The sequence below is a fragment of the Uranotaenia lowii genome, chromosome 2, assembly GCF_029784155.1.
Source record: "Uranotaenia lowii strain MFRU-FL chromosome 2, ASM2978415v1, whole genome shotgun sequence".
NCBI classification, from domain to species: Eukaryota; Metazoa; Arthropoda; class Insecta; order Diptera; family Culicidae; genus Uranotaenia; species Uranotaenia lowii.
Genome location: NC_073692.1, coordinates 386,580,926 through 386,596,422, shown reverse-complemented (window position 1 = coordinate 386,596,422; position 15,497 = coordinate 386,580,926). Strand labels below are relative to the sequence as shown.

General features: G+C 34.3%; 1 protein-coding gene across 3 annotated transcripts in view; it reads left to right on the top strand.

Moving 5' to 3' along the window:
- Positions 1 to 5,865: 5,865 nt before the first annotated feature.
- The window catches only part of LOC129744731 (arylsulfatase B-like), a 35,972-nt gene continuing 26,340 nt past the window's right edge, over positions 5,866 to 15,497 (top strand). For all 3 annotated transcript variants that reach the window (XR_008736987.1, XM_055737414.1, XM_055737413.1), the window contains exon 1: positions 5,866 to 6,608. The gene's annotated coding sequence lies outside the window, so the exon portion shown is untranslated. The remainder of the gene's footprint in view (positions 6,609 to 15,497) is intronic.

The window sequence follows — 15,497 nt, the reverse complement described above, 5'->3', positions numbered from 1 at the left end:
TCCAAGACTATATATTTAGGTACTAAGGAAAAAAGTTGAAATCTCACATAAATCAACCTGCTGCTTCTTAATGCTTTGATTTCTTCAGGAAGGGTGTTTGTTTGTGACTCTTAGAAAAAATAGATATTTCAAGATTTTGAAAATACCTTTTTACTTACATTTAAAATTTTCAAAAACAAACCAAATTTTTTCCAATTTGAAACTCAACTCATATCCTTATAGGTTTTTAACGTTAGCGCGAAAAGTTTAGAGATATTTTAACTTTAGACTTAGTTATGGATCATTATCTGGAAAAATTTCATGTTGATCAAGGATACCCAGGTGATCAATGTGACCCCGTTTTACGGTACCTAATTATAGTATTAGTCAAGGCCGGATTAAAGGGGGGGCAAAAGGGGCAATTGCCCCGGGCCCCCCGGCTCAGGGGGGCCCCCCGAGGTAAAAATACTACTGTAATCATACTACAAATTCATGAAAAGAAATCAAAACTAGAAATTCGGAATGAAAACTTGAAATATAAAAACTAAAGGGCCCTCGTGAAATATCATCTAGAATAGTTTTCAGGCTTAAAAAAGTTAAGGGGGCCCCCTAGAGTAAGCAGTGAAGGAGCTCTTCCATATTCCAGCTCTTGCTGAGAATATCAAAATCTTCTTGACAAAACCGAATTCGAAAAAAAAAATGAAGAAGGATATGAGCAAAACACCTCAAAATTTTCATTTTTTATCGAAACATATCAGTTACGATATTCTGTTCAGAACAGGTAAAATAAAGAAAAAACTTTTCCTCATTTTCATTACATTCAAACGTCTTGCACAACAATAATGTTTGTTGTTATGTTAATATATGGTTTACTGCACTTAAATAGCAGCTAATTTCGCTTTAAGATAAACATTTCAGAATTTTACCCGGGCAGTATCCGGGCTAATACCGCATATTATAATAACTTTTCACCTTTCAATCATTATCATTGAAATTTTCATTGGTTTATGAATTCTAAACCCTTTCCCCCCCCCCCCCCCCTATTTTTGAAAGTAAAATCTTTAAAAAAAAACTGTAGTTGCTTAAATTGAACCAATCGACAGTACAGGGTTTCTTTATTGAATTTCCAACCCAATCGCTGTCTTAGACTTGAAATTTGTTTTGAAAAATTTTCAACTGATTTAACCAAAATTTTATCAAAACTTTCTCGTTTCTCAAAACTTGATTTGAAATTATGATTTAGATTTGAGACACCGAGTTTCAATTCTGAATAAAACGTGATTTAAAGTTTTGAATTCTTAAACTCTTATATCTGTATCTCTATGGAATGTGGATTGAATTTTTTTTTTATTTGTTTTCTATGTTTCAAATCTTTATGATACTTCCTAATTGTCACTAGGTAAATATTTCTTGAATAAACACAAACTAAACGATCAATGATGATATGAAAATCATTTAAAATGTCTATCTGGTCATTTTTTTTAAATTAGAAAATTTTAGTTGGTGATAAGGGTTTAAAAAAAGAGAATTAAATTTTGCATTTTACAGCTTAAATCAAAGTTTTCATTTCTAAAAAATTGCTAAACTCTTCCGCAATGTTTGCATGTGATTGATTAACAATTTTTATTTGAAGATTCCAGACACTATTTTCTACGCCGACAATTTGAAGATAGTATACTGAACTCATCTCCAGTTTTTTACACGTTTAGAAGGTTTTGTATTTTCTGGGATAGCATTTGAAAAAAAATCGAATCATAGGGGCCCCCCGAGTAAAATTGCCCCGGGCCCCCCGATGGCTTAATCCGGCCCTGGTATTAGTTGTATGCATATCCCGATTAACTCGAAGCAATTCGTATTCATTGTCATTTTTTCATCAATATCTTGTTGCAGTATTCTTAGCCTAAGGTTGCCAGATTTTTTTCCGCACGTATCCGGGCTATTTTATATAAAAACCTGACAATATCCGGGAATTTGATTTTCGGGATGAACCATCCATACGGATAAAAATACCGGAATAAAAAAGAGGCATTTGATTTTAAAATGATCGACCAAGAATCCGGGCAATATCCGGACAAATTTGGTCAACAAAACCCAGGAATTACTCAACAAAAACCTTTAAAAAAAGTTTTTTCGTTAAAACTCATCAACAAATTTTTGATCGTTTTTTAGTCTTCCAATAATCCGTCCCTGATTATTTTTATAAAACTGTTGTGTTGTGTTGTGTTAGACTCAACCCTGTCCGATTCTAACATTTCAAAATAGTTGATCCGTGATTGAACAAAAGTTAAGTATGTGGTGAAAATGCTTCTTAAAAAATTTCTACCCGCTCATTTTCAACACCTATAATTTTCTTCTAATCTTCTTCTATCCATCTATAATTTTCAATTCTTGAAATGTTCTCACTATGAGAACATAACATTCACCGATAAGGCCGTAAAAATTAATTTCAAAACATAAATCACGGTGATTAATCTTAATTAATAAAATATAAGACTTGTCGAAAAAAATCTTTGTTTTGAACGCATAAATATAAAATTTTACAACTTAATTTGGTTTTTTTTTTGTTTGATTTGGCAAATAAAGTGAAGAAATCCGTTCAAAAACCGGACACTTTCTCACGAGATACGGGTAACTGGGCCTTACCAAATTTTGTAATGAATATCCGGGCAAACCCGGATAAAACCGGGCAATCTGTCTAGCTTAAGTTAGCCGTACCTATACCAAACTTGTAGACATTGCAAATCTCTTTTGCAGTACAGACAAGTTCGATTTTGGCAACACGCTTCAACACTTTGTGTTGCCAAAATTCAAATTGTTTTTAATTGTTACCTCAAATAAAACATTTTAGTCATTTTTTTATAATTTTTTATCGTGTTTTAGACATATTTAGTTCTTTTTGATTTTGTTTATATATTCCATATTTTTGTTATATTTTTAATTTCAGTCCTTTTACATATACAGTTGTGTTAAAAAACAATGAAATCGCGTGAAGCCGCGCACTCTTTCCCGACTTGAAGTTTCTATCAATTTAGAATAGTCTTTGTGATAAATTTTGATTTTATAAAAGAAAAAATCCAAAAAAAAACATTGATTGCGATGTTCTCTATACAAACATCCGTTCAAAAACGAATTATATCGTCTGTTGGGCGATAATGAACTTCATTTTCAAACCGACTGCATTTTTGATCGCGTGAATCAATTTTTATGAAACTTTTTCAGGTACGAGATTATAAATTTTTACATCTGTGTACAAAATTTCAAGATCTTTCAATGGAAATTTTCAAAGATACAGCGAATTCAGTGAAACAATTCCAAATTTCCCTTATTTACGGGAATAGCTGTATCCTTGTTTCCAGTCATTGTAAAATTTTATAGAGCGTTTGTTAGATAGTTGAACTAATTTGAGTGAAAATTTCATGGAAAAATATCAACCGAGAGAGAAATGGCAGCTTATCAAAGTTGGAAGAGAGTGCGCAGCTTCACGTGATTTTTTTTTTGAACGCAACTGTATATTTTAATTTTCGTCAATTTTAGTCTTCTAGTCGTATTTTTTATATTTTCTTAATCTTCAATATTTTTTAACATTATTGAGCTAAATGCCAATTTTTTATATTTTTGTTATTGTAGTTATGTTTTATCAATTAATGCTGTTTTTTTTAATTCTATTGTTTTTGTAAAAGCGGAAAATGTTGAGTCATGTTATGTCTCAATACGTTAAAGTTATCGGATCGAGATTTGCGGCATATGAGAAGAAAGCTCTTTGCCTCATCATGAAGGGAATCCATAGGAGAAGCGATTCGGGGACACTGGGTCGTGGGCAAGGTTTCCGAAATCACAGATAAATTTATAATTTCACAGAATTTTGAGCAAATTTTTATCACAAAATCTGTATGACAGAACAAAGAATTTTGGAAAATGCAAAGATTCTACAGTTTTTTTTTTTGAAATTTTGTACTTTATTTCAAAATTATATTTTCTGTAAATATATTTTTTTTATTTCTTATTCTGTCATGGAAAAATTTGAAAAATATGAATATAAAAAGTGAGCAGTGATACACGAGAAGTGAGACGTGAGACACGAGAAGTGAGATGTGAGAAGAAAGTGAAAAGTTAGAAATGAGACATGAGAAATAAAACGTGAGAAGTGAGAAACGAAAAGTGAGAAGTGAGAAACGAGAAGTTAGACGTGAGAAGAAAGTGAAAAGGTAAAAATGAGACATGGGAAATAAAACGTGAGAAGAGAGAAATGAAAAGTGAGAAGTCATGAGTCATGAGAAGTGAGAAATGATAAGTTTGGCAGAAGAAGTAGGATAAGAGAAGTATGAAGGGAGACGTGTGAAGTGAGAAGTAAGAGACTTCTCACTTCTCACGTCCAACTTCTTATGGCTAACCTCTCACTATTCATTTCTAACTGCTCATGTCTCACTTCTCACTTCTTATGTCTCAATTCTCATATCTCACTTCTCACTACTCAAATTTCACGTCTCTCACGTCTGACTTCTCATGTTTCAATTCTCACTTAACTTCATGTTAAAGCAGAGAGCTTTCCTTTAATATGCGGCGAGCCATGATCCGATAACATCGATATATTTCGTCTGGAATTGGCCAGATTGGCCATGGCCACGGCTCAGTGTCCCTGAATTGCTTTTACTATCGATTTCCTCCATGTTGAGGCTAAGAGCTTTCTTCTCATATGCCGCAAGTATCGATCCGGTAACTTGCGGAACCTCTTATTTATCCTTATTTATTTCAATAGCAACAAACAAATGTTAAGAAAAAATAATGTCGGGATCCATTAGCAACAAAATTTGTCATTATCGTTTCGAGCATGCGGCAACGACAAAGATACAATTTATTTCGTCGTGAAAAGATCAAGTAGGGACATTATTATCATCATTACGACCTGTCGGTGTTTTCTAGGGATTTTTTGTTGAATTTGCCAAAATTGTGAATGTAACTCGTTGCAATACTTGATTTTTTTTAGCACTCAACGTTATTATCCAACTCCGCAAGCTTCCTTGGATAAATTTATGACTTACATTTTACAGTAAAAACTTAGAAAATATTCGATATCAGTGAAAAATTCAAAAAATCTATGATCTGTGTGTGGCACCGAATCTGTAATCTGTGACATAGAATCTCTGTTGGATATTTGCTCAAAATTTTGTGAAATTACAGATTTTTTTTTTTTCTGAGGTTTCTGAATTTGAAGGTCGAGGCTCAAAGTTAAATGCATTAGGCGCAGAATCCCTTTCAAAGATTGAATTTTTATCGTTTGATTGCTGTTCCAAAGATTTTTCAAAGACATACATAAGTATGCTTATGAAGTAACCGAACCAATACCAAAAATTTTATTGAATATTGTTCTTTTAAGAGTTTTAAAAAATATTTTATTAAAAAGTGAATTTTAGAGTTTTACCATATTGAAGTTTGAATACAGAGTCCCAAAATTCGAACCAATTCGTTTTCAACTCGGTAATTGAACGTTCATAATCCAAAGTTCAATAAATTTGTCAGTTGTCGTAGTTTAAAGTTATCATAAAAAACTATGCCCTTCAAAGAAAAATTCGTACATTTTTACCCATAAGTTCACTTGTTCAGGTACTCCAACAGCAGACTGAGCTAGTATCAATAAAAAAAAGCACCTGATAGCGCCCTAGCCAGTCAGACAGGGAAATGTCATTAGGTACGGCTAACAACGAAAAAAAAAAAGAAATAGTTCCCAAGAACCTGATGATGATGAACGTGTATCTTCGACGCCTTCCGCTACCTTTACGCCTTTCGTAATGCATCGCGGAACACTTTGTTGTTTGTGGTCGCCAGCCAGAGTGTGACCATATTTATTTACTCAAGTGGCCACATTAATTCAGTTTAGTTCGGTGCAGAAGACCGCCGCCGGTGGGACTCGCGAAAATTTGAATTGGAACGTTACGTACGAAATCGGCTGTAAACGAGGTAGCTGATCGATTTAGTTTTCACGATTTTTATACGATCTTATCCAAAGATGGATAAGTTGTTTGAGAACTCGTAAAATTTCCAGTTTCGTGAACTTATCAATCAATCCAGTTCGGTTGAAGATTTTTTTCTGGATCAGATCATATGAATTAAAAAAAATTGACTCGTAGATTGTCGTCAGTGATAAGAGAGTGGATTGGATGAGGAAGAATCTACTATCTGGTGTAGCAATTTGCCGTTTCGGTCGGTCGGGAACTCATCTATCGTAGCGTTGGCAGTTCATTAAGTAGAAGCAGATAGGCCCGTTCTTGGTATCTGGGAGACGACACAACTCTTCATTCGTTCGGTGGACGTCGCCGTGATAGGAAGTCGTCCTCATCATCAGCTTCCGCGTGTTATTGATCCATCGCGCGTCTTCAATCTGTCCGCAACACGCTGTTGATAGAGTTTCGATCGAGAGAGCACGCGCGCGTACGCCTATCAAAACGCGCGATAATAATAAAATAAATTAATATAAATTGTGGAATCGACCAAGTCAATACAAACTTTGCCAAGCGAGTGAGCAAAACAAAGTGATATCTACATAGTAAGAGCACCTTCATCAGGATCTCCTTTCCCATCCCATTCGAGAGATATCGATCACGCCTCACGCGAAATCAACTTCACATGTTCCGGTGAGTGAATCCTCGGGGGATTCGAACGAGTAATTTACCCCCAAAAAACCCCTGGCAGAAAAAAACGAACCCTCTTACTGGGAATTTAGGAGGCCTCCCAAATCGATTCGCATCGTTTATTTAATTTCAATCGCCCGCAAATGGACTTCAACCGATATTGTGTGACGACAACTGACTGTGTGGCAAAAAGCCCGCTTATTAATTGGGCCCGTGATTCATGGCCGGGTGTCAATTTCGGGCCTTTTCGGGGTGAAGGCCAAGGGCATCAACAAAAAAGTGGCACAGGCCGCACGGAACAGCTGAGAGTTGCGGAATGATTAGTTTGTTTTGTTGAAATTCCGGGGGAAGTTCCTAGAAGGGAAAAATCGATAAAGTACAGGGAAACAAGTTGTGCAAAAAGTGTTTAGTGCATGCTTCAGGGCAGGGCAGAAAGAATGCATCCGGAAACATTTTTGGGAAACCCCTTGGGATGGTAGAGATTCCAATTGTACTTAAATTCATCATGGCCATCATCTCCCTCAAACAAATAATCTGAAAAGAACAACGTGAATGATTCTTTCGTAATAATTTGAATTGAATAAACATTCCGGGTAAAAATTCATAATTCATATCCATAGTTCAAGTTTACTATTCTACTCACGAAAATTAGCTTAGCTTAGCATAGCTTATTTGACTACTCACATCCACTTCAAATAATTGAAACCGAAATATTTAACAATGTGCTAAATTTCCAAATTATATTAATTTTTTTTTTATAAATTGGCAATGAGAATAGACATTTCGAAATAAAAGATCGTTGGTGTGGTTCGGTAGAACAAGTTTCGCATTACCAATAGTTAGTACTCTGAGATTGGCCGAGGCCACCAGTTTTACACAGAGATTGAAAAAAAGGCGCTCATGCTCTTTGAACATCAATAACGGTGCCGGCCACGTCCTAGTAGTCGATGGATAGGAAGAAAAAAGAGAAAGGGATGAAAGAAATGAATTTGTGCTTCAGAAAGGAAAACTTTTGCATTCTAGCAAATAAAGGGTGATACGGTCAAAATTTGGTCAAGGGAAAACGCATGTAAATCGGTGAAATCGTTTATTAAAAAATTCAAATTAAATTTCTTTTTCAAGTTTAATTAGTATAAAATTCAGGAAAAATATTCAGTTAGGCTTCCGCTTTTCCAAATCCGAATTGCCGGGCCTTACGCTTAACCCCTGCCACCTTGTCCACCTTGTCCACCTTCTTCGCCACAGAAAGCCAGTTCGCCTTGAACTGCTGCTCGTCCTTAGCAGTTTTTTTTGTCTTCTTTAGGTTCCGCTTGACAATAGCCCAGTATTTCTCAATTGGACGGAGCTCTGGCGTGTTGGGAGGGTTCTTGTCCTTGGGAACCACCTGCACGTTGTTGGCGGCGTACCCTTTCCATGGCCTTTTATCGTAATGGCAAGATGCCAAATCCGGCCAAAACAGTACGGAACAACCGTGTTTCTTCAGGAAAGGCAGCAGACGTTTATTCAAACACTCTTTCACGTAAATTTCTTGGTTGAAGTCCCGGAAGCTATGAAAATGCTTCTTTCCAAGCCACAGGTACAAATGGCTTGTCAAACCAGATATTTCTTCGCGAACTTTGACAGTTTCATGTGTTTGAAAATATCTGCTACCTTTCCCATTCCTTTTGCCGTATAAAACTCCTGTTCCGGAAGCTGCTTGTAGTTGGCTTTGACGTAGGTTTCGTCGTCCATTACCACGCAGTGAAACTTCATCAGCATCGTCGTGTACAGCCTCCGGGATCGCGCTTTGGCCGTCGTTATTTTGTTTATCATCGCGATTTGGAGTCACTATCTTCTTGTAAGTCGATAGTCCGGCTCGTTTTTTGGCTCGATGCACGGTTGTAGACGATACACCCAGCTTAATTGCGGCATGTCGGAGAGAGAGGTTAGGGGTTCGCTTGAAACTACCGGCAACTCTCTTTGTCGTCTCAGCGGCTTCCAGTTTTCGTTTTCCTCCCGATCCAGACTTCCTGGCTGTCGACAAACGTTCCCCAAACACTTTAATTACATTTGTAACGGTTGATTTGGCAACTTTTAGCGATTTTGCCAGCTTTGCGTGCGAGTAGCTCGGATTTTCGCGATGCGCGAGCAAAATTTTGATACGCTGCTCTTCTTCCTTGGACGGCATTTTGACAACTCAAGAGTGAATTCCAAAATCAAAATAGCAATATTCTGCACACACACACACACACACACCTTCAAAATGAGGGGTGTTCAGGATTTTAAAATGCAAAATTGAAAGAAATACGTCAAGTTGATATTGACCAAATTTTGACCGTATCACCTTTTAATCTGCTTTTGACAAGTGTTTCGAACGTTTATCCTATTCTAATTCTACTTTTTACCAAAAAAAGATTTCAGTAGAGCTAAAAAAGAGCGACTTACGTAGAAATCTGATAATGGTGTACCCAACTTCACCCACAACAGTTCGTGAAAAAAAAGATTCAGTATTCAGAATTTCAGTATTTCATATTCTTAATCAAAGTTTAATGTATAAAAATCCAGGCTCAAAAACGTAACATTTAGAACGAAGCCTAAAAATGAAGAATGCAGAACTGAATTGAAAACAGATTTAAGATGCAGAATCAAATTTAAGGAATTGAAATTTTAAATACATTTTTTATGAATTGTTTGAATTATTCAACAATAAAGGGAATAAATTTTTTTCTAGAAACAGTTTGAAAATAGAAATTTCAAACCACGATTAAAAATTTCAGTAGATTCTTTTAAGAGTTTTGTTAAAATTGCATTAAAAAAAGGACTACAATTTGAACTAAATACAACTAAAGGGAGCCATCAAATGGTGTTTGAAATTTTTATGTTTGGAATATTTAATAAAGATAAAAATTGACAGTCTGAACCCAGATTTCGTGTATCACATCTAGTTTTTGTTTGAAAATTTATCAGTTTTGAGCGAAACCAATAATTTATGTTTGTTGAACTAACAAACCTAACATGAAAAACAAAAACTGATTTTAAATCTTTTTAATACTGTCCATTCAATCAAGGATTTAGATTTAGCTTATATATTCTTGTTTCAGAGATATGTACATCGTTTTAAAAAAAACTGTAGTTTAAAAAAAATCAATGGATAACATTACAACTTTTTTTTAAATCGCCAACGAAAGTCTTTGAGTAATTGATACCAAAACATTTTGATTCATTTAACAACATTGTTGAAGACTGTAATTTTTAAAATCTTTGCTATGTTCTACAGTTTTATCAAAAAGTGCACAAAAGTCCGAAGTGAATTTGTGCTTATTATAAATCTCGTAAACAAGAGCTGTTAGATTCATCAATTTCGTTAAAACCCGTTCCTTATTTCTTGTTAATTTTGTTGACTTGTGTTATTGGAAGTTGAAGATAAAAATTCGAACTCATTTAAGGTGTCCGATTAAATTTTCGCTTTTTGGTTAAACAGAATGTTCTGCTGAATAAGATTCTGACTAAAACACGGCAAGTATTTCATAACACAAAATATTAGAAAATTCTTAATTGCTGGTACTCGATTTGGAAGCTATCAATAAATATTTTAATCTATATTTAATGAAGTCTTTTTTTCCTAAAATATAGGTTATCTAAGAAAAAAAAATGCGGAAAAAATATACAAAGATTTAGGAATACAGCTGCTCTTGGCAAATGCTACCGCCTAACATTTTACCTTTTCAAACCAGTTTTATCATTTGAAGATGTGTTTAAACCTTCATCCACCTTCAAGTTATTATGTCATATGTAGGGAAGAATGAGGATACTTTATCCCTGGGGATACGATTCCTTAGTAATATCTCAAAACCAGAATGACTTACATACATGGCCGTAGTAACGGGGGGGGGGGGGGGGGGGGGGGTGGTTTGAGGTTTCAAAGATAATTTTATTTCAAAACTTTAATTCTAAGACATCAAAATAGAAATGGCAAAAAAATGTTAAAAACGTGAATCTGCTATAATAACTTCAGAATTTTCTCACTTTATTAAAAAAAAAATGCTAACGTTTAAACCTTGAATTTTCATCTCAGATTTTTTACGCCAAGTACATTTTTGGATGTTCAATACAATTCACCAATTAAATTTTTTAAATTAAAACGCTTAATTTAGCCATCAAAACTAAAAATATGGATGTTGATTCAACATTGTTGAATCTAGAATCTATCAACTTTTGAATTCTTAACCAGAAGTAAAATAAAATTAAATTAAAATGCAACATTTTGTGACAGCAATCAAATCATGTAATGAGAAAAGAAGTTTAGATTCGTCATTGAATTCAATTATTATTTTATAAATTCGATTCGAAAACGGCAACCAAAATTTAACATTTAAACTCTGATTTAGAAGTTTTGAGTTCAACTCATGATCTTTCTAGTTCAATCTTAAAATCAATCAACAATCTTAAAATTACAAATACTGGTAAAATACGATGCGGTAGGGTACAATAACTGGTCGAATAACCTATTTATTTTGTATATTCTGACAATCCAATATTTTCAATTTTGTCATGCTTGATCTGTCATTTTTATTTATGTTATTTTTATAGAAAAAATTTGTCGATTTTATTTCCATTTTTTCACTTTACTAAATTTCATGATATTTTGTTGAAATTGACAAAATTGATAGAAACCATTTAAAATTACTAAATTTGCAAAATTTACATGAATGATAAAATTGTCCAAATCGACAAAATTATCGTAAATAACAAAAGTGACAAAAATGACAATAGTGACCAAATTTTCAAAAAAAAAAAAGAAAATTGTCAAAAATTACTAAATTTGCAAAATTGACAAAATGGCCAACACTGACCGAATTAAAAAAAAATGAAATTTGACGGAAAAACATTTTGTCATTTTCGCCTTTTATATCAATGTTGTCAATTTGGAAGTTTTATCTATTTTGTCAATATGTTCAATTTATCATTTTTTCAATCTTGTCATTTTAGTCGATTTTGCTAATTTTGTTATTTTTTTTTGTTTATTCTGCCATTCTGTTTATTTTGTGAATTGTCGTTTTCGTAACTTTGTCAATTTCATAAATTTGTTGAATTGGTCAACTTTGTCATTTCTGTTAATTTTGTCAATTTTTCAGTATTGTCAATTGTTAAATTTTGTCAATGTCGTTAGTTTTGTCGGCCTTGTTAATTTTGTCTTTTGTATTTCTGTTGTTTTTGTTAATTAAGATATCAAAATAACAAAATTTCATGCCATTTTCTATACTGCGAATCAATTTAACATATTGTTAGGAGAGAGTCATGATTGGTAATTGAACATTATCAAAGAATGCTCCATGACAATAACAATCGTACTGGACAAGTTTTTTGATTCGGACAATGCACACCAACTAACCTTCTCTGCTTTCTGAGAGAAATTGAGATGGTGTGCTTCGTGCGCATACCTTATGTCGATTTCTACTTCTCAGAGCAACCTTTAGTTGCGGATATAGTGTTGTTCGTAGTATGGAAGTTACCATCGCTATCGCAATATGCAATGTGGAAATCAATTCCCAATGACTGAATATTCTTATTTCTGGGCCGTACCCATTGGCAAAAAACCATATTTTCGTTTTATGAATTTGATACGTTTTTTGGAGTCATCATTTTCATAATGTTTACTATAAAAACGAAATTTGAAACTGTTTTGTTTTTTCTCGTTCTTTTATAGATTGTAGAGAATAAATGTCCATTTTAATTGCGCAGCCCAGTTTTGCAAAAACTTTGAGGACAGATGGTACAAGAATTCACATAAATGCACAGACATCGTCAGAACTCGTCGAGTTGATTCGATAGGTACCTATGTAGGTAGGTATGTCTAAAACCCATAATAAATGATCTCCCAAATCGACCGATAACTATACCTTTCTTTAAGAAAGGCAAAAAAATTTAACATTGCTTGTATTATTCATATTTTACTCTTTCTAGTCTGAATCCTAGTTCTGAAATTTGAAGTTGAAATCAAACACACGCTTCAAAATTCTTTATCATTTACGAACATTCAAATAAAAGCTGGTGGAAAATTGAAGCTAATAAAAACATGCAGTTACTAATGAGAAGAATGCAGTTTGCACATTTTCCAGCACTTTCAGTAACTTAGAAATACAAAATTTGTAGAATTTGATCCAGTGGTTTCTGCGATATAGAATGTCGAATTTTGGTTTATCCTGGTTTAGATTTCATCCTTAATGTGTTAAAAATCCAGATTAAAGGTTATGCAGTCCTGATTCAATCTATCCAAAACAGGTTGTATGTAAGAATAAAACTGAAAATTTGAAGTAACTACAAGATTAACGGTTCACCTATATTTTTGAAAAAAAAAAGACAAAATATCGAATAAAAGCCTGAGAATCATGTAAACCATTGAGGTGGATCGTAAGAAGATTTGGCTGAATCTATCATTCCGATAAAAAGTCTCTATTAATAGTTGGGCATTTCATATTGCCTTTGTGCAGCTTTAAATATCCATTGGAAATCACCCATCGTTAATCCTGTCTCTAGCCAAACTGAACCGTGACTGTGCCGCTCGACTAGTGCGTACCGATTGAGGACGGTTAAACTGCTCGAATCAGCTCTCGCGGGCAGTGATGCCACATTTCTATCGGTATTTTAAAACCCAAAAAAATCTTTTATCGGTATGTAAATCCGAAAAATCGGTATGAAAATCGGTATTTGAGGTAGATATTAAAAAATGCTTACATTTTCAACTTTCTAACGGATTTTTCTTTAAATAGAAGCTTGCATTAAGCAGCAAGTCTAAGAACTCTTATGAATGTTCATTTTTAGTTCAAAACTAGCTGACTAAATGTGTTTTAGCATATATTAATGCATTTCTCCGTAAATTGGTTCTAGGTAACACAGTTTACACAAAATGACAGTTTTGAAATTTTAACAGAACTTTATGTTTGTTATGACTTGTACATTTTTTTAATTTTAAAACTATCAAATGATCAAATCAAATATCAAATAAAAAATAACAAATGAAAATTCAGCAGAAAATCTGAAATTAGAGTTTCCTTCCAGTACTCATAACTCAATGGAAATTTATTTTAAAAGTTACCGTTTGATAAGAAAAATAGGGGCATGGCGAGCACCTTCAGGTTACACATTGGCATATACATTAAGTAAAAACTTGAGACTTTGATGTTTGGCTAAAGTGGGATGTAAATTTGATAAATTCGATAAGGCTCTAATGGAACCAGGTCAACCTAAAGGAAATTTTAATTTAGTAAGCACTTACAAATCCAATGGCTTTTCGACGTTCGAGGTAAATATGGGCCCAAGTTGATGTTCTCCGTTTCACTGATGGATTATCGTCAATCTTGCCAATTCAGCTTTTAGTATTAAATAGATATGAGTTCTAGCGATTAGAGAAAGAAATGATTGCAGAAAGTTAAGAGAGTTGTTGCTTCAATTTTTTTTATAGCCAATAAAAAAATAATTTTATTTATGAAAAATTACGCATTAGCTATATGAAAATCCAAAAATTTTATGCGAAATAAATTAGAGATGTGCTCTAATTCTGTGTTCATCCGAAAAAGATTAAAAAACCACATAGTTTTACTATAACTGAAACCTTTAATTCTGCGATCTCTGCAGTTTAGGTACTCATGATATAATTTATTTGGCTTACAAGATGCAGAAGGATTGAAAATTACACCGATAATATTACATACCGTGTATCTGATTGCACTTCAAATCTCGACATACCCCATCTGGCGACGAGTTGAACAAGGGTTATGATTATATTCAAACGGTGTATGTATTTCCTTGAAAAGTTAGCATCTCACGAGACAAGAGCTTTAATGCGATCGTCAATTGAGATTGACCTTAAGGAACTTCTATTGGCAGTCGCAGAAGGTCAAATATCAGCCTTGAGCTTAGTCCATTGGCTTGAGGTTGAGTACCATAATAGTGCATCATTTAACAGATCAAAGGAACAAAACAGCGCAAACAACTGAACGAATTATGAGAGTGAGCCGTGGAGATCTTTGCAGGATACTTTAAAAATTGTACAGACCAAAGTTACGCCACGCCAGCTACCGAACTTTGGCTTCTTTCTACGGGACCTTTACGAAGATAGCTTAAATGAAGTGGAAATGTTGAAAAGGTATGAATTTTGAGTTAAAATCTTAAAAATCGGTATGAAATCGGTATGTTTTGCCAAAAATCGGTAATCGGTAAATACCGATTCTTGGTCAAAATTTTGCTAAAAAATCGGTATAAATACCGGAAAATCGGTATGTGTGGCATCGCTGCTCGCGGGAATGCGTGCTGTGCGTCGTCCTTACTATTACATTTGCACAATGTACATGTGTTCATCTAACCGCTCGGGTCAACTCTCGCGGAAATGCGCTGTTAATACACTTACATAATTGTACTACACACATCTCCCTTCCTCTCGGGAAAAAACGCGTTTAAAAAAAAATCGTCAAACTACACTTTCATAATCCTTTTGCTCAACGTTGGAGGTTTAGCTGTGAGCGTCATAGCTGCCACGAGAAAACAAAAAGAGCTAATAATATTCAGCTATTCTCACAGCCTCAAACAAACGAACGTGCTCGTACTGGGCCTTTTCCTTATGAAACATTATCTGTAGCTTTTTTGTGTTGATATGAGTATCATTCATTGGATCCTATTTTTTGAGTTTTTCACAGAAATTGCAATCCCGGTCGGTATATGATTCCTCATGTGTTGAACAGAGAAAGCAATAGCCTTCACTCCGATTAGTTGTCATTCTTATGGAACTCTGTGTCAGAGTGCTGTTATACTCAGGCGACTAGCAGTGCGTCGATTTGCGACGCGCTGACGCGACATACCTGCTCTCACTTAATCTCCGTGGAAAAAAGCGCAGACCTGTCATACTGAGCGCTGGGA